Here is a 23,984-nt window from a genome sequence, read left to right on the forward strand (position 1 = left end):
TTAGGGAGCTAGTGATTTGGTTTCTGATATGCAAACCCTTGCGTCCTGGGGAGTCATAGCCTCTTGAGGTACCCAGTTGACATTCCTGGAGCTATTTGCTCTAACATTTCACATGCCCATGTCCTGAACATATCTGTAGTGTATGGAGAACACTATGTGAGGAAACAGGCCTGTGTGTTGGCTATGGAGATTACATGTTAGCACCTCAGCTAGCCTTATTTGCAATGCTTAGAGTCAATTAAAAAGAGGAGGAAATACCCTAGCAAGCTTTTTACATATCAGTATAAGGAAATGAGTCTCCAAGTAATCAAAGTCAAAGTGACTGTTTTGCATTCAAAGGGAGTCACTAGAGTTGTCTCCCACATACTGAACAACACTAAACAAGATGAAAGAAAGAAAGAGACAGAGAGAGACGAGAGTCCACAAACTTCTGTAGGGCCCTTGGATCTCTGATACTTGTGTTTGTACACAACTTGGAGATGACAGTGAAGAATTGCCAGAGAAACATCAGTGTGAGGATTTCAGCAAGTGATATTAAGGGAATTTCAAACCAATTCTTGCAGAAAATGTAATTGTAAAGTAAAAAAAAAAAAAAGTTCATTTACCGTAAGAGAAAAGTCCCTGCCCCAGTAACTAATGCCCCGCTATACATCTTTGTATAACCCCCATTGATTTTGTTAGATGGGCACATTCCCCAAATTCTCAGACAGAAAGACTATGCAGATTTATGGAATAGGGAGATAGATACTAATGTGCCGGGAACAAAGGCTGGTGGCGGGTATGATGCAGTTCACTGCAGCAGCTCTGGACTTTGGGTATCTGGCATCTTTAGAAGAAGTGATGCTGAGGTTCAAGAGCTGGGCTGCTTTCGCTAGGATGCTCAGTTTCAGTGCTTGCGGGGAAGTGCGAGTCATACTGGGGAGGTGGGTGGTATCATATGGTGGGATGGTGAGGAGAAAGCACAGTTAGAGACTACATACAGGAAACACATTTCTCCAGCCTTAAACACCATCACCTACTAGGAATCCTTGGGTGGCAATGTGGAGGCTGTTTGGGAGAGACTATTACAATAAGGGGATGCACATGGAGAGAAATGGGTCTAGCAAAGAGCAGTACAAAGTAGAAAGGTGAGAGACTCAGAGGACTTGGAGAGTCTGACATAAGGATGCTAATATTTGGTAATTGAATGGGATCTGGCTGAGAGATCAGAAGGGAAAATGACAAGAAAGTAAAGACTTCAAAATATCCAAAAGAAGAGGCATTGTGCTGCATGATAGCCCAATCAAGACGATGTCAGAATTTGGAATAATGCTATATCCTTAATTTGAGCACTGAAGACAATGGATTGCATGAAAAAAAGGAGAAGTTATTGCTCTTCCCTACTTTCTGTAAACTATGTCACATTCCTCATTATGGCACTATATCTCTGTCAGCTTGGCAAACTCCGCCTTTAACATGTATCTGAGGCTGGTGCTTGGTTCTGGGTAATAACCACCGCCATAGGCAGGCAGAGGCAGTGGTGTAAGATGTTAACTGCAGGGTGCGAGGTATTCAGGACATCACAAATGGGGCATTGGGTATGGTGGAACCCCATCTCAAGATTCATGGAAGAGAGCCTAATGAGAGAGCAGACTTGCAGGGACATGACTGGAGGCAGCTGGTCATTGGTAGGTGCTGTGAGGGACCCAGAGGAGCAGAAGACTGTAGCCTGCAGTGGTAATGGCACCAGCAAACTCCACAGCATCCTAGTCGACACAGAGGAGCTCAGCGCATAGGGCTGTAGAGTAAGAACAGCAGAAACGAGTGACGTTTGTTTAACACACTCTACTGAGAACACTTGGAACCGGAAATGTTTTAGATCTTGAAATATTTTCATATTGTACGGTTAGAATCCAAGCATAAATACAAAATTCATTTATATATTATGTACACCACATACACACAGATTGAAGATAATTTTTAAGAGTAATTTTAGTGCGTATGTGTTTTGTCTACAATTCACCATGTGGCAATAGGTGTGGGAAGTTCTACCTGTGGCTTCACCTTGTGCATTTCACATCGTGATTTCTTAGTAGGAATTTTCAACCTATAGTATAAATTGATACATAGATAATACACTGAAGAACATTATTTAATGTAGTCTTCACCTAATTTATAGTAAAATGTTTCATCTAAAAAGCTGTATGAATAAGCTATCAAGTCTCATGAAAGCATGGCAGAAACTTATGATAAAAAAGACAGTCTAAAAATGCTAAGTGCCATACAATTCCAACTGCAGGATATTCTAAAACAGAGGAGAACTATATAAAAAGGACAAAAGTCAGTGGCTGCTAGAGGTCATGGCAAGTATAGTGCTGGGGAATGGAATGAATAGGCAGATGCATAGAGCAAGAAAACTATTCTGTATAATACTATCATGGTAGATGTATAGAATCACAATTGGTCAAAGTCTATAGGATATAGTGTGATACAAACAATGAACAACAAAATAAACTATGATATGCACTCTAGTTAATAATAATGTATTGATATTGATTGAATTATAACAAGTGCACCCCATTGGTACAAGATGCTAATAACAAGGAATATTGTATGTTTGAAAGTTGGGAGAAGGCGCATCATGGGATTTTTTGCAGTTCCTGTGCATTTTTCTGTAGGTCTAAACTCTCTATAAAATATGAAATCTTACAACATTGTTAAATTTTTTATAAGATCCAGGGGTGCAGAACAGTGATAGAGCCCATGCTTAGCATGCTTGAGACTCAAAGTCTTGGCCTCAGTCCCAGCACTGTCAAAAATATTTTGTAAAAATTAAAAATTATCAAAGGCTAATAGTTGCCTACCTCCTATTAAAGCAATTTATTAAGTTGAGGATGTAGCTCGGTGGTAGAATGCTTGTCTAACATGTGCTAGTCCCTGGATTTGATCTCCAGCAAGCTTTTATACTGAAGTTTTATGCATGCAATTATAATACTACAGAATTTATTCCAGTAAAAGCTTCAATAAAAATATTCATTTGCTTTTTTGTCTTTTGCAGTCATAAATTTGCATGTTTTCTCATTATTACAATTCTAATCATTTTCTTTTGAAGAGGAACAATAGGAGAAGAACAGCTTTGTCTGCCAGAGAGAAGACGTTCATTCATTTATTTAGAAGTTAGGACCTATTTCATCCTTGGCTCATGAGAAGAGAGATTTAAATTTAATTCAACTAAGTAAACTAGTTCTAAGGGTAGGACTTCTAAGATGTGTGCAGAGTCTCTAAATTGAGTTATCACTTTAGTGCAAATTCACAAAAAGCTGCAAAGTGAAACTAGCATTTCCTCTAATGTGCAATCAGGGTACTGGCTGAGCAGTGAGCCAGAGCTTCTGTAAAGGATATCATGAAGGACAGCTTTGCCTCTGGATGGGGAGGGTAGAAATCTGTGCCTCTCTGCAAACCATATTGCAGCTACCATCATTTTTCTCTACCGCTGCAAGCAACAGTGAGCTAAGCAAGTCACACAGAATATGTCCTACATTCCAGTGGAAAGAGCATCACTCTAAGTGCAGGGATTCTAACAGGGCTTTAAAAATTCTTTATTATTATTATTTTTTAAATTTTTTTAATTGACAAATAATAATTGTGCATCTTATGGTTGCGTTGTGCTTTCTGACCCGTGTGGAAGAGACACTGCACTTTGGCTCACCTAACGTATAACACTAATGAGAGTTTAAAGGCCACAGTTTCCACCCAGAAATGAAACCACAGTGGAAGAAAAAAGTGAATTCATATTCTCTTGCAGTATCAGCATGTGGGACTCTGTCATTAGCTCTGTCTGGAATTTGTTTCACCATCTTCAAGCTGGAAGTTTCTCCCAGAAGACAGTGACAACCGCTCATCCCCATCCTTTGCTTTTTGCTCAGAAGCTTCTGGGTGTGTCTTTGGAGGGTTCATCAGCAGGCTCTGATTTATAAGGTGTGTTTACATTTGACTCAGAAGTTTTCTGTGGGCCTGGCTGATTCAGTTTCCTTTGGTTCCTTTCTCAGGCACAGAAGAAAATAAAAGGAAAGAAAAAAGAAAAGAAAAACATACAATTATGTATATTCATTTAAGCAACTCCTTTTAAAAACAAAGGCATAACTTCAGTGGTTTCTCTCAGACAATTGGAATCACAGACACACACATGATATATTTGTGTTCACAAATCACACAGCTTTTAATATAAACACATGCAATAAGTATGCTTGTGTTATTACCTTGTGGTCTCTGGCTAAATGGCACAGACCTCCCTGCTCAGTGTGCATAGTAGATACTGTCAGCATCCTTCTCCAACTGGGATAAACATTCCTCATGGTTCCTATAAAGCACACTTGAATGGAAATTTCCTCTGGAGTTTCTCAGACTAGCTGAGTCCAGGACACAACAAACTCCTTCTTTTATATCTACAAACTTCAGGTGTAGTTCATTCCGGGCAGGAAACTAGCTGAAGATAGACCGTGTCTGGGGTGCCCACTTGTCAAGATCTCAACGCAAGCCAAGCTCAGACTCTCACGCACCTTTTTCACACTAAGAAAATTAACTTGGCTGAGGCCAATGAGCCATCTCACAAACCCACAAAGACAGAATTGGCATTTTTGATGAATCACGGTCCATAAATCAGCAGTCATCTGTGGTGATGTCAGTTCCAAATAGCAGAATACTACTAATTTTGCAGAAGCAAGAGATGGAATTTCAAAAATTGTCTTTCAATTACGGTGCACACAGAACTCTCAGGACAGAGTCATCTTTAGTGTCACACAATTATGATATTTGTGGTTCAGGTTAAAACAGGGCCAGTGAGCAACAGCCTGTCAGTACCCTGAGGTGGAAAAAGTTGTATTTATTTGTTTCTCTGGGATGGTTAAATACTGATGCACTCGGTAGACCTCAGCAAATGCTAGACTGCAGTGCAAATGTATTAGAACATTTACTGACATTGGTTAACACTTGTTAATTAATTAGATGAACAGTTAAAAAATAATCCTGAGGTTTTATGTTTCCTGGAGGAGGCAATGGGAAAAAGTGAGCACAAAATCACAGCAGAAAGACTATGCTCTCATGCTGAGTACTCCACAGTTAATGCTCTGTAAAGCATATCTCAGGGCATTGTAATGGTCTTTTGTCCTTAGATTCTGTCACACAAGCAATTATTACTCTAAGAGGAGTTACTGATGTAATATCTGTTGTAATAATATCATTTGTGACTACTGGAGTTTAATAAATTTATCCCATTTGCACCTTAAAGTGTCATTCCTGTTTGAGAGTTGAAGAAACAGACTCACAGAGGTTAAATTGTTCAAAGCAACATAGATCATACTCCCAATTTTGAGCATGTATCAGGATCCCTTGAAGGGATTGTAACAATTCAGAATGCTGGACCCCAAGTCCAGCCTGGGCCAGAGAATGTGCATGCTTATCAGGTTCCCAGATGAGGGACTTCCTGGCTCAAGGTCACATTTCTAGAAACCCAGCCTAGATGTTAGTGGAGATGAAATCGTCCTTTATCCTAAAGCTAGGTTGTTCTGTCCATAGCACCACACCTATCCACTGATAACCTGCTGTCTTAGTTACTTTTCCCTCATTGCTGAGACAAAATACCTGATACTCAAAGTTAAAGAAGGAAAGGTTTCCTTCGCTCACAGTTTGTAGAGGTTTCAGTCCATAATGGGCTGTCTCTAAGACAGAGTGGAACATGGTAGAGGGGTGCTGCAGAGGAAAAACACTTCCTTGCTGCAGAAGAGCAAAAGCAACAAGGGAGAAGACAAGCCCCTCTACTTCCCTTATATTGTGCTCAGGCTATGAAGACCAGGTTGATGCAAAACCATTCAATGGACTGATTCAGTAACCACCTACTCTTGACTCTAGCAAGTTCAATCCTAGCATTGCACCATGAATCAATCATATGCTCTAGACTCAGCCACCTCTGAAGAACACTATGACTGAGTAAGGCTTTGGGGGTCATCTGGACATAAGACATAGCATTTGCCTTCTGCAGAGCCTCAGTATTTATTACTTCAGAGGATTCTGAGAAATGTCAGTTGACCTCTTCCTCAGCTACCTCCTCTCCAAGCATACCCCTTTCTGTACCTAATTAACTCTTGCAAGTCACAGCTTCCAGTGTGACTGCCTCAGAAGGCCCTTCTGTAAAGCAGTTTAAAATTGAGCATGTATTTGCTTCAGTCTGTTTATTTAATGTGTGTCTCCTAAACCAACCAATTGAGAAACATGAGAAATATATCCTGTACTTTCCAGTTGTGTTCAGTTAACAAAATTAGCTTCTAGGTGACTGATCAATGAATGGTGCATTGAAGGTTGTGCTGTCACAGGTCTTTGAGTTATAACACCAGGATCTTCTAGAGAACAACCCAAAAGGTCTGGAGGTGCTTGTAATTTTCATTCTTCTTTTAAATGAATTATTTCCCAGTATCTAGGATAGTACAAAACACATGGGAGGTACTCAAAAGCAAAAGAAAATAGAACAAAACACCAAAAAATGGACTGGATTAAAGAAACTGAGACCTGGCCTTAATTTTACCATCTAGTAGCTGTGTAAAACTGGGCCAATGTGTTGGTATTGTAAGTTCTCAGCATTCTTATTTGTAAAGTACAGGCAATAATCTTAAAATACTGTGTGGACGATTTAAAAAATAAACTAGTTCATGTACATGAAAGTGATACTTTAAAAATATACCCTCAGTTCCCACAGCCATGTAGGGCCCACAGCTGATGCACGGTAATTGTGGGTTGCATTGAATTGGGGTTGGCTCATTTAGATAGAGTGATACTTATTCTCTCTGAGGAATTTGACTTTAACAATTATTTATCTGGAGACATGAAACGCCTCTGCTGTTAATGCAGGGCTTTAAAATGCTTTTGCTATGTCCTAATACTTTCTCTCTTAAATACTAAATAAATGAAAGACAGCCTTTAAATGCACTAGAGGCACCTGCCATATGCCTTAAAGAATGATCTAAAGGGCCACATTTTCAACCGAATTCTTTCTTACAAAGCTCTGCAATAGGCTGAATTATGCCATTAGACTTTCTGTCTTTGGCGCCTGAGAATTTGCTAAAAATGTGAGCAAGCAACCCATCTATAAACCTCATTTTCTGAAAGATCCATATAAATACAGAAGGAACAACGAGAAAACAAAGATTAGCTATGCCCAGAAGATCTATTTCATAAGCAATGAACCATTTATTATTTCTAGTTTTCAAATAACCATTCTGAACAGTTAGCATATGTCAAATTACTTACCTGTCAACTGTCATAATTATCAGCAATTTATTTCATTTTCCCCATCCTTACACCCTACAGCATTGCCCAAGTCAGATTTCACTCACCAGAAAGGACACACTGAAAAGGAAGAATAACACATGATTCACTCTTGGCAGGGTTGAAGCAACTGTTGATCATAATGTCATCTATTAAACAATCTTAAAGGGCGGAAACTTCATTCTTGTAAACATTTCTCTTAAGGAGATCATGGCATATAGGCAGCCCACAAAGGAATTTTTCAGCTTTGTCTTTTTGCATAATGCCATTTATAAAATAGCAAACCTATGCCTGAGGAGCAGCAGAGAGACTCTGGAGAGCGTAAATACTGCCAAAAGAGGAAGAAGTGTGTATTTCTCACTGAAAACATCAAGAAATGCTGATACGTGAGTGCATTTCCTGAAAGTTTCTTCTCTTGGAAGCAATCTTCACAGGTCATGAAACTTATTTGGCTCAGGCCAATAGGAGTCTAGGGACTTGTCCAACAGAAAGGCAAATAGTGAGAAAATATGGGAAATGTAACTTACACTTTGAGTCCCACAATAAATTGTACTCTGTATAGTTCTGAATCTTTTTGCCTCTTTCATTAGTTTTACTTTGGGGCTAATTTTCATAAAATGGGACTAGATTTTCTGGATGCAAATTTCAGTGTTTTTAATTTGCATTTTGCAAGTGGCAAGAGATATTAACTTTCTTTCATGTATTTTTAACCATTTGTTCTTCTGAGAAGTGTCTGTTCATTTCAGTTGCCTATTTACACTTTCTTATTTTGGACATACAATATTTTTAGTTCTTTATATGTTTTAGATAATAGTTCTCTGTCCAACGAGTAGTTGACAATTTTTTTCCCATTCTGTAAGTTGTTTTTGTATTCCATTGGTTGTTTCCTTTGCTATGTGGAAGATTTTTAATTTGATGTAATTCCAATTGCTAATTCTTCTTTTTATTTCTTGTACAATTGGGGTTCTGTATAGAAAGAACTTTCCTGGGCCTGTAACTTCAACTTCTTTTACCTGTTAAATCTCCCAGAAGATTATTTTCTTTTTAACATTTAGATCTTTGACCCATTTTGATTTTAATTTAGTACATATATATATAGTTCTAGATTCAGCTTACCACCTATGTACAGCCAGGTTTTTCAGAGATTTACTAAAAAGGGCATCTTTCCTCCGAGGTTGAATGGCTGAATGCACCTAGGTTTGATTTTATATCCTCTGTTCTGTTCCATTGATTCACATATCTGTTTTTATGCCAGTACCATGCTGTTTTCATTATGGTAGCTTTGCACTATAACGTAAACTCTTCCTGCTTTATCCTCGTTGTCTGATATTGCTTTTGTTATTTGGGGTCTTTTCTGGTTCTATATGAAATTTAGGATGATTTCCTCTAGTTCTGTAAAGAATGCTGTGGGTAATGTGCATGAGACTGAGTTAAATCTACATATCAGTTTTAGAACAATGGCAAGTTTGACAATATTGGTTCTGCCCATCCTGGAATTAAGGAACATTGAATCAATTTAGAATGACCTCTGCAGTCTCCTTTTTCAGAGTACTAAAGTTTTTATTATAAAAAGTCTCTCATTTCTTTCGTTAGCTTATTTTCTAAGTATATTTTTCTTGAAGGTATTGTGAAGATTATTGTCTTTCTAATTTATTTCTTCACTGGGTTTGTATTGGTGCATAGAAACACTATTGATTCTTGAATGTTGATCTTGTATCTTTCTACTTTGATGACTTTGTTTATGAGTTCTAGGAATGTTTCAATGTAATATTTTGATCTTTTCTATTAAGTATCATGCCACCTGGGAATAGGGATACTTTGTTTTCTTTTCCTATGTATTTCCTTTCATTTCTTTCTCTTGTCTGTTGAGTCTAACCAATATTATGAACACTGTATTGAAAAAGAGTGATTTGAGTGGAATCCTTATCTTGTTCCTGATTTTAGAGGGGAAGTTAGCAGTTTTTCTCCCATTTAATATGATGTTGGTAGTAAGTATGTTATAAATAGAGGTTATCAGGCTGAGAAAAAGTCCCCCTATTTCTATTTTTATCAAGGTCTTTATTATGATATTGAACTATGCCAAAGGCTTTTTCTGCATCCACTCTGAGGATCATATGACTTTTTTTCCTTGTTTCTATTTATATGGTGTATAATATTAATTTTATGTTGAACTATCCTTTCATCCTTAGGATGAAGCCTATTTTGGCTGGTATACAATCTTTTAAGTAAATTGTTACATTCTGCTTGCCAGGATCCTGAGGACTTTTGCATATGTGTTCATTAAAGATATTGGGAAATAGTTTCTTTTTTAAATTGTGTCCCTGTCTGGTTTGGAACCAAGGAAATTCTAGCTTCCAGGAATCAGCATGGCAGTACTCCTCCCCTTTCAATTTCATTAAAGAATTTAGAGGATTGGCTTTAGATCTCCTCTGAAGTTCTTACAGAATTTAGCAGTAAATCCAGGCATTTCTTAGTTGACATTTTTATTACCGTCTCAATTTCATTGACTATCATTGGATTTTTCTGTCCTTTTATATCTTTGTTCAGTTTTGGTAATTCCTGTGTATCTTGGAATCTATCCAATTTTTTTTCCTTTTTTCTTTTATTTTAAAGAGAATAAAACAAAACAAAATGTAACAGAACAAAGAAATCAGAACAGAACAATGCATTCAACACAGGGCTTCAAAACAAGACAACAGGCAATCAACAGTGGCTACCATAATGTCTCCTGTTTTCTTCAAAATAACTGTCCATACACATATTGAAATAAAATAATAAAACAGACTAAAACCAATCAAATCAAGAAATAAAAGCATTTTAGGAATTCAAAACAAGATGATAAGAAATCAGCAATGACTACTATAATGTCTTGTTTTCTTCAAAATAGTTATTCACCATGACACATAATAAAATCAATTCTTGTAAACTCTTTAGGAGAAATTCTAGGCATGTATAAACCTATACATGTATACATACCCTTTCCATATTAGAAATAAAAACAAAACATGAGAGAAACAAGAAACAAAAGAGAAAAATAAATAACAACAACAAAAAACTCAAAATAATAACAATATAGGATTTCAAAACAAGGTGGTAGGAACATGACAAAAGTTGTCACTTTGTGTAGTTATCTTCAGAGTCACCCAGATTACCAGATATAGACATTCAAAATTGATCCAATCCTACAAATGTTGTTTGTTCCAACAACTAATAAAACTACTAGTACAATCATCTTAACTATCATGTGTATATATACAAATGTATATCTTTTTCCCATTTTTTTCTAGATTCTCCAATTAAATTATAGTTTTTGAAGTAGTTAGTGACACTGGATTTTAGTGGATTCCATTCTGATTTTGCCTTTTCCATCTATAATTATATTGATATTGGTCTTTTCTTGCCATTTTTTCTTTTTGATAAATGGGCTTTGTGGGTCTTTTTGTTTATTCTTTCAAAAATCAGCAGTTTGATTCCTTGATCACTAGTATTTTTTAATCTCAATTTCATTAATTTCTGTTATGACTTTTATAATTTCATTCCTTGTTGTGGCTTTGAATTGGTATTGTTCTAAATCATTTAGAACCTTAAGGTATATTACTAGGTTATTTATCTGGAGTTGTTCTTTTATTTCTCACGTGGTGTCTTGGTTACTTTCTCTCATTGTTGAGACAAAATACCTGATGCCCAAGTTGAAGCAAGGGAAGGTTCATTTATGTTACAGTTTGGAGATTTTAGTCCATACTCGGTTGGCTCCAAAGGAGGGTGGCATGACCAAGGGGTAGCTGTTCACGGCCAGTGCAGACAGCAAGAGCAAACAGTGCAGAAAAGGAAAACATGCCGTCTTCCGCCCTTACCCTGTAGGCTGGCTCCACCTCTGGGAAGGTGCACTCATATGGCTAATCCCAGTGCTAGACAACAAACCAATCACAAACACCAGATTCAGCCGCGTCTGTAACTGCATGAGGCTGGGAGGGCACCTAGACACAGACCATAGCATGTGGGCTTCACAACTATAAATTTCCATTTTAAGATTGCTTTAATTGTATTCATACATTCTGGTATGTTGTACTGGCCTTACAGTTTGTTTCTAGTAGTCATCTAATTTTTTTCTTGATTTCTTCTATGACTGATAGATTACTCATATTGCTTAACTGCCACGTGTTTGGATAATTCTGTGGTTTCTTTTACCATTAATTTCTACTTTCACTATACTATGGTCTAATAGTATGCATGGGCTAATTTTGATTCTTTGACATTTATTTAATCATATTTTATGGGCCAATATGTGGTCTATTTTAGAGAAAGTTCCATGCGGTGTTGAGAGGAGTATATGTTCTGTTGTGTTGGGTGACATATTTTGTAGACGTCTATTAAGTTCAATTTTTCAAAGGTATGGTTGAACTTTGATATTTCTTTGTTTTGTTTTGTTTCTTGTCTTGTTGATCTGTATTTGTGATACTGAAGTACTGAAGTGCCCCACTATAATTGTGTTGATGTTTGTCTGACTTTTATACCCAGTGGTGTTTATTTTATGAAGCTGGATGTCACAGTGTGTGGTGTATATATATTTATAATTTATATATTTTCCTGTGGAATTGTTGTCTCAACCAATATGCAGTGAATTTCTTTTCTTCTTGCAATCATTTTTGGCTTAAATCCACTTTGTTAAAAATTAAGATACCTAAGATACCTTCTACCTCTTATTTTGAGGCTTCTCTTAAATGCAATGTTGACTTAGATCCTTTGATTTTTAGCCTATGGTGGTTTTTTTTTTTTTTTTTTTTTTTTTTTTTTTTTTTTTTTTTTTTTTTTTTTTTTTTGTCTTTTTTGAGACAGGGTCTTTCTATTCAGTTCAAGCTGGCCTTGAGCTCACTTTGTAGCCTAGGCTGGTCTCAAACTCACAATGATCCTCCTGCCTCAGCCTCCCAAGTGTTGGGATTACAGGCCACCACGCCCGGCTTCCGATGTGTTTCTTTAATACACTATGCCATTGAGGTATTTTGTTTCATTTTGTTTTGTTTTTTAAGAGCTGCTGTCTGTGTCTTTTGATTGGTGAACTGAGTCCATTCATTTGAATTGAGCCCATTCATTTATCACTGAAATGTGTTGTCCTATTCCTGTTATTACATCACTTTCCTGCAGCTGATACCTTTTTCTGCCTAACTGCTTACCCTTCCTGATTTATTAGTTACACTGAATTTTTGCCGTCTTGGTCTTCATGGTGTCTTTCTAGAATATCCATGAGAATTTTCAAGAGTGCTCATTTGTTGGCTGTAAGTTTCTTAAGGTGCTCTTTGTCATGGAAAGAACTTCCTTCTTCATCAATCTGAAATATGGCTACCCTGACATTTCTGACATGAGTTTAAAATTTTCAGAGGGTATCAATCAATCCCACCCCTTTTCTTGACTGTCTCCTGGAACCATCTCCCACTCAGTCACTGTGATAGGGTACCCTAGAAACTCTGAAGTTGTTCTGTAGCTCAGTCTTAAACCAGTAGCCCATTTCCAAATTGCTCTCAAATACGGTGGGTGTTGCATTAGATTTCTTCTACAAATAGAGCCTTTCATGCAGAAAGTGTTACTTTCAGAGTAAAAACTTGATGGTGCTTTTGCAATTTACAACTGAGGACTTTTCTTGAGACTAACACTGCTGACCTCACCATTACTTCTCTCTGGAGCTGCCAATTCTCTTTGGGTTTACTTTGTGTTAGCATCACATAATTTTGTTTCAGTCAACAATTACCATCCATACTATAGTAATCTAGTTGTGAATCACCTGGACTTCACCACTTAGGTTTAGGTAAGTACACTCTAGGATATCTTAACAACAATGAAATCACCAAATAACACACTTCTTATTAAGAACACATTTCTTCATTAAGAGATGCATGATTATATTGGACAAATTTTGATTATAACTATTATTAAGCTTAATAGATGCTAAATGTGCCTGAGACACAAATGTTTAGTGAAAATAAAGATAATTTCTACTGTATTTTGTAGAGAAATGTGATAATTACTCAATATGCAATTTTCTCATAGTTTTTGTAACACATTTTGAAAATAGAATTCTGCAATAAACAGTCATATAACTACCACATAAGATACTGTATTAACATTTTCCTTGATGACATACGGATAAAATTATAGGTCTTATTATCTATCCAACAGTAAATTTTTAAATGTATTTTTAAAGCCCTATCAGTCCTTGAAGGATAAGCAAAAACCTTACATATTTGGTCAAGTGATTCCATAAATATATAGATATTTAGCAGAATAAACTGGCGATTTAACATTACTTGCAGAACTTCATTATGTCTTTTGATTATTTTATTAGAATTAACTGCTCTACTTTTAATGTTTTTCTTTTGTTTTTGCCTACTTTCATTTTTCCTACTTATCTTAAATATATCACTTTGTTTTCTTAGATAAAAAAATTATTTTAAAAATATATGCCATTTATAAATTACATTTTCTTTTTTTCATGATTAAAAGAATGCTCTATGCAACTAAAATATGAACAAATGGTATTTTATAGATAATTTCAGAAAAATATGTTTTTACTAAAAGTGCAACCATTACTATCACTAGTTCACATCAAGTATTTTCAATTTAATTTATTTTGTGCCAATGCACTTTTTCAAATCATTTTCCTAAAGTCTGTGTCGTACATACTTTTGTCCTCAGTCTTCCTCTTGCCTCTAACAGAGTTCTGCACTTGTTTTTTTTAAAAACTTTATTTAAAAGGAAAAAGAGGAAAAACAAAACAAAACAAAGCGGTGTAAGGATACAAGTAATACAGAACTACAAAAAAAAAAAAAAATCAGTAAGAAATCACCAGTTAATAGATTACACATTATCATCTTAGAAATAGTTGCTCAAGTCACAGTATCAAAGCATACAAAGTGGACATTCAAACAGTGAGACTGCAAACAGTTGTGTTCAATGATCCAACCAAAAACATTAATATGGTCAGCTATTTAACACCCCTAAACATACTTGCAGTTGTATCCTTTAGAGCATTTTTCCCCTCTCTTTTTTACAACAAAATTTACACATTTTGGGTTTTATTACTCCTTAGTTCTTATTACTTTTTTTTTGGAAGAGAATAAAGTCAAATATGGCAAAAAAAAGCTGCCAGTCAAAACCAAGGATAGACATAGCACATGATGTAAAAACAGAGTACAAGGTTATCAACAATGGTTACCATATTGCCTCTTGCTTCCTTAAAAAGAACTGTCTATCTCATTAGGTATTATAAAGTTGAACAAAACAGTACAGAACAAGACCAATAAAACCTAAACATTGTAAACATTACAGGACTTCCAAAGGAGATAATAGTCAAACCAGAATGGGCATCTTAGTGAATCTTATTGCCTTCAAAGTAGTTGCCTATACCCTCAAACTTGATACTATTACACAGAATGAAACAAAGTCTAATCAGTCAAAACAAGATAGTGAGAGTATTACAGGACTTCAAATCAAGTTAATAGCAAATCAAAAAGTTACTATAATATATCCTGCTTTTTAAATTTTTCCCCTTATTTAAAAAATCATAAAAATAACTAAATAATTTTTTATGAATAAGGGAGAGATTGAGATAAAAGAGGACATAACAACATAACAATACAGGTCAAAGTATGACTGTTTCAACAACCTAGTGCTTCACCACCAAATAACCCGACTTAATAGTAGTTACCATAGTGTCTTTTTCCTTGAAATATTTGAATATAACTTAATATACTATAGCTTCAAATATTTCCATATCAAGTAGCCTAAAATAAAGCCATTCCAATTAATAAGTGAAAACTTAATAAGGCTTCAAGGTCACATAATGGGGAATCATGATTACCACATACTTTTATGTATTTGAATCATTACATTAGGGAAACTATTTGGTATTCACACATGAGAGATTGATTTATTTCACTTATGAGTATGGTCTCAAGCTGCGCCAATTTATTGATAAATATCTCAATGTGATCCTTCTTTATAGCTGAGTAATACTCCATTGTATAGAAATACCACAACTTTTTTATCCCTTCCTCAGTTGATGGACACTTGGGTTGTTTCCAAGATCTGGCGATTACAAATTGTGCTGCTATAAACATAGGTGCACATATACCACTGTGGTATGATGCTTTCAGTTCTTCTGGGAATATGCCTAGAAGTGGAATAGCTGGAACAAATGGGACTTCCAATCCCAGCTTTTTGAGAAATCTCCAGACTGACCTCCACAAAGGTTGTACCAGTCTACACTCCCACCAAGAGTGCAGTTCCTTTTTCCCCACAGCCTCTCCAGCATTTGTTGTTGGTGGTTTTCTTGATCCTGGGCATTCTTTCAGGAGTGAGATGGAATCTCAGTGTGGTTTTAATTTGCATTTCTCTAATGACCAATGATGATGAACATTTTTTTATGTATTTATTTGCCATTTGTATTTCTTCATCTAAGAAGTGCATATTCATCTCAGATGTCCATTTTTGAACTGGATCTTTGAACTTTGGGGGTCTGAGTTTTTTTTAATTCTTTATATGTTTTAGACAAAAGTCCCTTGTCTGAGGGGGAGTTCACTAAGATCTTTTCCCAGTTTGTGGGTTTTCTTTTCACTATGCTGGAAATTTCTTTTGACATGCAAAAACTTTTTAATAAGAGGTAGTCCCAGTTATTGATTCTAGGAAGTATTTCCTGTGCGATTTGAGTCCTGTTAATGAATTCTCTACCTACCCCTATTCTTCAAGGTTTCTACCTAATTTGTCTTCCAATAGATTTAGTGTTTCTGTTTTAATATTCAGATCTTTGATCCATTTAGATTTTAATTTAGTACATGGTGATAGGCATGGGTCTGGCTTTAGTTTTCGGCAAATGGAGAGCCAGTTTTTCCAACACCATTTATTAAAGAGACTGTGATTCTTCCAGTGAACCTGCTTGGCTCCTTTATCAAAGATAAGGTGGTTGAGTGTGTTTGTAGTTGTGGTTGTATCTTCTAATCTATTCCATTGATCTTTGTCTCTGTTTTGATTCCAGTATCATATTGATTTTACTACTGTTGTTTTGTAGTATAACTTCAAGTCAGGGATTGTGATGCCTCCTATCTTGTCTTTGCTGCTTAGAATTGCCTTTGCTATTCTAGGTCTCTTCTGGTTCCAGATGAATTTTAGGAGTGATTTCTCTAGATTTATAAGGTATATTGTTGGTATTTTTATTGGGATTGCATTGAATCTGTATGACAGTTTTGGGAGAATGGCCATTTTCACAATGTTTGTTCTTCCTATCCATGAGCAAGGGATGTCTTTCCATTTTCTGAGATCATCTACAATTTCTTTTTTCAGTGTATTATAATTTTCCCTGTATAGGTCTTTCACTTCTTTTGTAAGAGTAATTCCTAAATATTTCATTTTTTTTTTTGCTTGCTAGTATGAAGAGTGTAGTTTCTCTTATTTCCCTCTCTGTGATTTTGTTGTTAGTGTATAGGAATGCTATTGATTTCTGAGTATTGATTTTGTATCCAGCTACATTACTGAATTTGTTTATTATATTTAAGAGTCTTTCAATGGAGTTTAGGGGGTATTCTATGTAGAGTATCATGTCATCTGCAAACAATGACAATTTAACTTCTTTTTTTCCTATCTTTACCCCTTTTATTTCTCTCTCTTGTCTAATTGCTCTGGCTAGTACTTCCAATACTATATTAAATAGGAGTGGTGATAAAGGACATCTTTGTCTTGTGCCTGATTATAAAGTAAAGGCTTTCAATTTTTGGCCATTTAGTATGATGCTGGCTGTTGGTTTGTCATAAATGGCCTTTATTATATTGAGTTAAAGAGCATCTATTCCAATTTTCTGTAAAGTTCTTATCATGAATGAATGTTGGACCTTATCGAAGGCTTTTTCTGCTCATATAGAAGTGATCATGTGATTCTTACTTTGGCTTTATTGATATGGTGGATTACATTTATTGATTTACGTATGTTGAACCATCCCTGCATGCCTGGGATGAATCCCACTTGTCATGGTGTATAATCTTCTTGATGATTTGCTGCATCCTATTTGCTAATATTTTATTGAGGATTTTTGCATCTGTGTTCATTAGGGAGATCGGTCTATAGTTCTCTTTTTTAGTTGGGTCTTTCTCAGGTTTTGGTACTAGAGTAACATTTGTTTCCAGGTATGACTTAGAAAAGATTGCTTCCCTTTCAATTTCATTGAATAGTTTGAGGAGTATCAGCATTAGGTCATCTTTGTATTTCTTGTAGAATTCTGCAGTGAATCCATCTGGGCATGGGCTCTTCTTTGTAGGTAAGGACTTAATTACATTTTCTATTTCATTAATAGAGATTGGGTTATTCAGCAGTTTTACATCCTCTTGATCTAGCTTTGGTACTTCATATGTTTCTAAGAATCTTTTTGTTTAGTTCCTCCAATTTTTTAACTGTGTTTTCTTTAGATATATTGAGAATCTCTTTCATTTCTTTTATCATTTCTTCTTTTACCTGGGAGATTATTTCAAGTTTGAATTCTTTTAAAGCTTCCTGGAGTTGCTTGTTTATTTCAGTAGCTATTATGTCCGATATTTGAGGTGTATAGCATATCTTTTCTTCTATATATATTGCTACTAGGGTTTCTTGAGATGGGTTGGAGGTTTGAGGTTGTAATTTGGTCTTTCATTTTGTCATTTTCCTATATTTTGTGTTTCAAGTGTTATTCGAAAGCTTCCCCAGTGTCTGTTGGAAATCCACTTCTATGTTCGCAGCTCCTGTGACTCTGGCACCCACTTCTCCTAGGCCGCTGGGCCTCTAGAACCAGTGGCCAACTTCTGCCTGTTTAGAACTCCGTAGTTCCAGACAAGCTGGGCTCTAAGGACACTGTGCGTCCACCTGTTTGCTGGAAACTCCACAGTTCTTCAAGCACAGCTGGAATGGGGAGGTCTATGTAGGTGCCTGGGGCCCACTTAGCCACTACACTGCACCCAGCTCGAAGGTCCCGAACTGTCTGGGCTTGGGGCAGAGTGCACTGGGCACTTACCGCAGGCTGTGGGCCTCTGGAACTGGTGATGCTTGCCTGCTTGCTGAGAAATCCACAGTCCTCCAGACACCTGGGGAGGAAGATGCAGGCACCCCAGATCCGCCCAGCCCTTTCTCTGCGCCCAGACAGTGTGAGAATCCCAAATAGGCTGGGCTCCAGGGATAGTGTACACCTGCCTGCTTGCTGGAAAGTCCACAGTTCTCCGAGCACAGCCAGAATGGAGAGGCGGATGTAGATGCCCTCTGCACTTGTTTTTAAATTTGGCTTTGATCATGTGAGTACAAGCTTAGAACTCACTAGCATCCTCCCATAGCATATAGAGTAGCATCAGTGGTCCTTGATGTGGCTGAGAGGGTCCTTTCCAGTCAGACCGTGTCTCTCTCTCCAGTCCAGCCTGTCTACCTGTGGCCCTAACCACTGTACTCATCTCACACTGCCTTGGTATTTTTTTTTTCTTTTTCATTTTTTTTTTATCAGTACTAGGGATCGAACTCACAACCGCCTGCTTGCAAGGCAGGTGCTTATGCCACTAAGCTAAATCCCCAGCCCCTGCCTTGGTTTTTTCAAACACTCATGGCCACTTACAAGATTTTAACACATGTTTGCATTGCCTTTGATTCATTCCTTCACATGATTTACTAAAGTATTAGCTCTTAAGTGAAGCATCTCCTTGTACCCTCACCCAAAGTAGTTTCCCTTGACAGCAACTAGTGGAAATTTCATTTCTTTACTTATGTGTGTTTCTATTTGCAGAAAGGCAGTGACAGTATTTGTCTTTGTTGGGTGTGTGTGGGTGTGTGTGCGCGCGCGCGCGCGCGCGCGCGCGCGTGTGCCCCCTGGGAGTAGAGCTCAGGACCTTGTGTTGGCCAGGCTGGTGCTGAGCTACTGAACTATATCTCTGGCCCAGTTGTATTTGTCTTATTCAACAGCACTGGGAATAACTTGCAGGTTCTCTTTGCTTTCCTGAAAGCTTCTTGCTTTAGGTTAGCATGCACATAAATTCAGAGATAAGTCCATGGTGACGTATGTTAGGTTCTATTAGAGTCTGTTTCCACCCACAGGATGCTTCTGACTTCAGATGTGTGGAATATTTCCCTCACAACAACAACCATTTCCCTAACTCTCTAAATAACACCAGAGTGCCCTACAACCTAATTAAATTCTAATGGTAACTATCTAAAAGTAGCATCAGATCCTAAAGGATAATCGTGTCCCACTTTGTCAGTCACAAACCCCAGATCACTGGAACATTTGAGTGACAAGCTAGATGAAGTTCCCTTTTACCTGTTTTTCCATTTTGATAATTTGCTACAATAGCTCACAGAAATCGGGAAATCTCTAAACTTTTATTCACTTATTAGAAAATACATTAAAAGGATTCTGATAAAGCAATAAGTAGGGTCAAGTCCAGAACGACCCCAACACAAGTGCTTCCGATCCATGGTATTCGGGTGCACCTCTCTCTGGCACCTTGGATGTACTCTATTATCAACCCAGAAGCTCTCTATGAACCTCATCATCTAAGACTTTTCATGGAGATTTCTCCATGTGAAAATGATGGGTGGGTATTAACTCAATCAATCTCCAGGCATTCCCTTCCCCATCTCACTCTCTAGAAGCTGGGAAGCAGGGGCTGAAAGAAGTTTCTAATCAATTTCATCTTTCTGGCAGCTATTGCCCATCTTGGAAATATCCAGGTACACACAAAAAATCATCCCATTAGCACAAAAGAAATTCCAAGAATCTAGGAGTTTTTTTTTTTATCAGGAACTAGGAGAGAGATCAGAAGTATATTTCTCATATTCCATAGATTCCTAGATGACAGTGTTAGGTATTGAATGCAAGTTTTCTGGTTTAGGAATTAATTACTGGAACTTGATCAACTCTTAAGACTAATTCAGGCTTAGTTCAATTTCTTCATTTTACAAATGAGGAACAGAGGCTGAGAATCGTGGAGTGGGGCACCAAGGATGCCACGGGCATCTGCCGTGTGCTTCAGTGATGGAATCTCTTACTTCAATCCCCAACCTACATACAGGCGATGCACACTAAGGCAGACTGTGGCTTAAAGCTAGACTACACATTTTTAATTTGTCTTGTGCTCTAGGTTACTAGCTGACATTTCAATTTAACCGTGGCCTTTCTGGTTTCTCAAGCTTTAATATTGTTGGAGTGTTTTTAATGCTATAGTGATCGTGTGGTTCTATAGAACATTCAGCATTTGAAAGCAAATATTCTCCAACATGCTCATTTAAGTGGAAAGGTCTACAGGATGTTCTAAAGAGATTGGATTTCACTTTCAGTGAAAAATCGCATAGAAAGCTGTTTGCTTTTTAAACACATGAGTAACTTAGCCTGTCCATAAAATAATGCGATTACAGCAATGTACTCTTTCTCAGTTTCCCTAGTTCACTCCGTTTAGCCCAAACTTAAAATGACATTAAGTGTAAACATGTAAGAATATTTGTTTAAATTAAGGCAGTAAAACACTTTTAAAACTTATCCATGTAATAGTCGTGAGAATGCCACACAACATTATGATTATTAACATTATGACTCTCTTAATAACCGAGTGTTTCTGTTAGGCTGGAAGTACTCATGGTTCCCTTATGTGATCATCATTGTGCTGTGAGCTCACAGAAGGCACTGAGGTTCATAAGATGTGATTTCATTCTCTAGCTTGTGACTGACAATATAAATGTATAATTACAATGCAAACATTCTCAACCTCTGAGCATACTTATTTTAGGAAATGGCACGACAGACTGCACCCAAGGATAACTGCACCCAGTGATGTACTGCTGAAAAGTAGGGTATGTGACAAGAAAAGATGATGAAGCTTTGTGTGTCTCCATGTCGTCTTATATATCCTCTGATTTTGTTCTCATTATTTAATTATTCTTCACAAATCAGCAGACGCTGCTCACAAGAGTGTGATAGTTGTGGTGTCAACTTGAGCAAGAAACGCCTAGAGGGTTAGTTCAGCACAGTTCTGATGCACTCACTGAAAAGGGAGGACTCGCCTGAAAATGCGAGGCACCTTCCAAGAAGCTTAAAGTCTTGCTGGAATACAAAAGGAAGAAAGATGGAAGTCTGGCTTTTGCGAGGAGGAGCATCAGTCTCCGCTGCTGCCTTTAGAGGTGTCTCTAGGTGCTTCAGCCTTCCAGTGCAGGCCCTTTATCTTTAACACCTGAGTTCACACCCCGCTCAGCATCCAGTGTCAGGCCTTCAGTCTTTAACTGGATCCCAGACCCTCCAGCACCTTCAGACTTCCATCCTTCCACTCCTCACTCTTCAGGTGGCCTTCGCGAGCCTACCTGGCAAATCCCTTGTATATCACATATATATTTTATGTAAAATCTGTTCCTCCAGTGAACTGTAGCTGATAAAAATGGCTTCTGGTGAATTGCAAGAACACAGTTCTCAGCAGTGAAGGGTTTAAAGGTCAGGCCTGTTCAGTTTAAACTGCAGTATTGGCTAATCTTAGTTTTGACCTTAAACACGTAATTTATCTTAATCTCAGGGTTTTTAAAAATCTATAAAACAATATTATACATCTCATAAGCTTCTATTAGGATCAAGTAAAATAACATATGAAAAACACTGAGTCCCAAGCTTAGCATGGAATAAATCTCAATAAATTTGCAGCTCTTTAAAATGACTTACAGCAGTTCCTTTTGTGATAACCACTAATGTCAAAAAGGCAGGTATGTTTCTAACTGCATCAGCTCTCTCCTTTGGTCAATCTAACGTCAAAAAATTATAATTTCAATATATGAAATCTATTAAAGAGTGGTTTTAAGAGATTACAAGTGTAGCATTTTATCAAATAGTAACCAAATTTTCCTGTGACTTCAAGGAAGTTCTTTTACCCATAGTTAAATTTCATCTTTTTATAGAAAACAGACTTACTGAGAAATTTGATGTTACAAGATAATTTTACAGTATTGAAATGGGAAGCATGTCCAAAGATTTTTCTAGGTCACCGAGTGGTAAAATTGTGTATACTTTTGTGAAAACAATGGTCTACAATTAGCTCACACTGGTGCACTTTTGCAGACATATTGACAAGCCTGATATGTCTCTGGAAACTTTGGTTGGAGGAAAATGTAAAAAAGTCATTATTTTTATGTAAAAATTAGCTTTCTTTTTTTTTAATTTTTTTTTGTCTTTTTCTTTTTTTATTGGAACCAGGGATCGAACTCACAACTGTCTGCTCACAAGGCAGGCGCTTGTGCTGCTGAGCTAAATCCCCAGCCCCCAAAATTAGCTTTCTGTTATTAATGCACATACAATCAATATGACTTTGGGAAATTTCATTGGGAAACTTGGTGATTCATTGCCAATTATACTGTACAAGAGTCGCCTTAGGTTAGAATATAATTTTTTTTACAAAAACAGGGAAAAATAAATGTTGAGAAAAGAATGTGAACAACGCTTGGTCCAGAATATAATACCTTGGGCATATGTAGTGCATTGCTCAAATGGATTAGGAATGTGTGTAAACAATCCTGAAGAAAGAGTCCCAGATGTCCTTTCTTACCCAAGTACCTGTCAAGTTCTCAGTCTTCAGTTCTCAGTTCAAGTGCCATCCCCTGGTAGCTTTTCCAGAATACTCACTCACAGATTTGCTCACATAATGCATTGTTAGTACCCTGCTATGGTCACATTTATTTGCATTTTATTGTAGTGGTGCATTTACCTGCAGGTTTCTCTACCTAAATTTTAAGGCAACGAAGGGCAGGAAGCAAGTAATGAAAAACATGGTATATTTTATGTTCAATAGAGGCAGAAGTAAGGACAAGGGTAAATGTCTTAGTTAAATTTCTTATGGCCGGGACAAAACAGCCGACACCAAAGTTAAAGCAAGAAAAATGTGTTTGTTTCCCAGTTCATTGATGTTTCAGTCCATAGTCAGCTAGCGGGGTGGGTGGCAAAACAGCATCACAGAGGACACAGTCAAGGGCAAAGCAGAGCAGGCAGAAGGGAGAAAGCCACAAGCAAGAGGCAAACAACAACCTGCTCCCTGTCCATCTTTCTTATACCCTCTGCCCAGCCTTAGGGTGTAGCACTCACGTCCAGAACTTAATCCTACCCAGAACTATGCCAAACCAATCAGTGGATTAATTTAGTAATCATACACCTTTGATCCCAGCTTCACACTCCAGACCCAGCCACCTCCTATAAAGTTCCTCCTGTCGCCACGCGAGGCTTTGGGTGGACATCCAGACGTAAGCCGTAAGGATAAGATATGGGGAAGGAAGGCCATAAAAAGAAAAAGGAGGAGTCTCAGTAAATGATGACTGCTTTGCATGACAAGTCAAGTCCCCACTCCATCTTCATTATTTGAGATTAATTATTTAAGACTTCCAAGTGAGCAAGACAAAGACGTGGAAAAGGAAATGTCAGACTTTCAGTGGCCTGCCAAGGTTGGTGAAGCAATTAAATCCCCTCATTAAAGCGGCAACAAGATCATCTGTCGGGATGATTTTAGTTCCAGCAGAAAAACTGTACAAACATGATGTTTCAAAATAAACAAATGCTTCAAGTTCATCCCAGAAAACATCCAAAGCCCCAAATGATAATTACAAATTGTCATTCTAATGCAGGGTATTTTTCCAATATACCATTAGGTTAAAATGATTGAACAGTAACATTCTATTAA

At 37.2% G+C, this 23,984-nt stretch overlaps 1 long non-coding RNA gene across 1 annotated transcript in view; it reads right to left on the minus strand.

The window, feature by feature from the left end:
- Positions 1-3,554: 3,554 nt before the first annotated feature.
- Positions 3,555-23,984, minus strand: part of LOC111755677 (uncharacterized) — a 202,648-nt gene continuing 182,218 nt past the window's right edge. The window contains exons 6-7 of the long non-coding RNA XR_002790228.2: positions 7,279-7,377; positions 3,555-4,019 (exon numbers count right to left, since the gene is read on the minus strand). This is a non-coding gene — a long non-coding RNA (uncharacterized LOC111755677). The remainder of the gene's footprint in view (positions 4,020-7,278; positions 7,378-23,984) is intronic.

This window comes from Cavia porcellus, unplaced genomic scaffold (genome assembly GCF_034190915.1).
Source record: "Cavia porcellus strain 051 isolate PalLab524CR breed Dunkin Hartley unplaced genomic scaffold, mCavPor4.1 scaffold_11, whole genome shotgun sequence".
Classification (NCBI taxonomy): domain Eukaryota; kingdom Metazoa; phylum Chordata; class Mammalia; order Rodentia; family Caviidae; genus Cavia; species Cavia porcellus.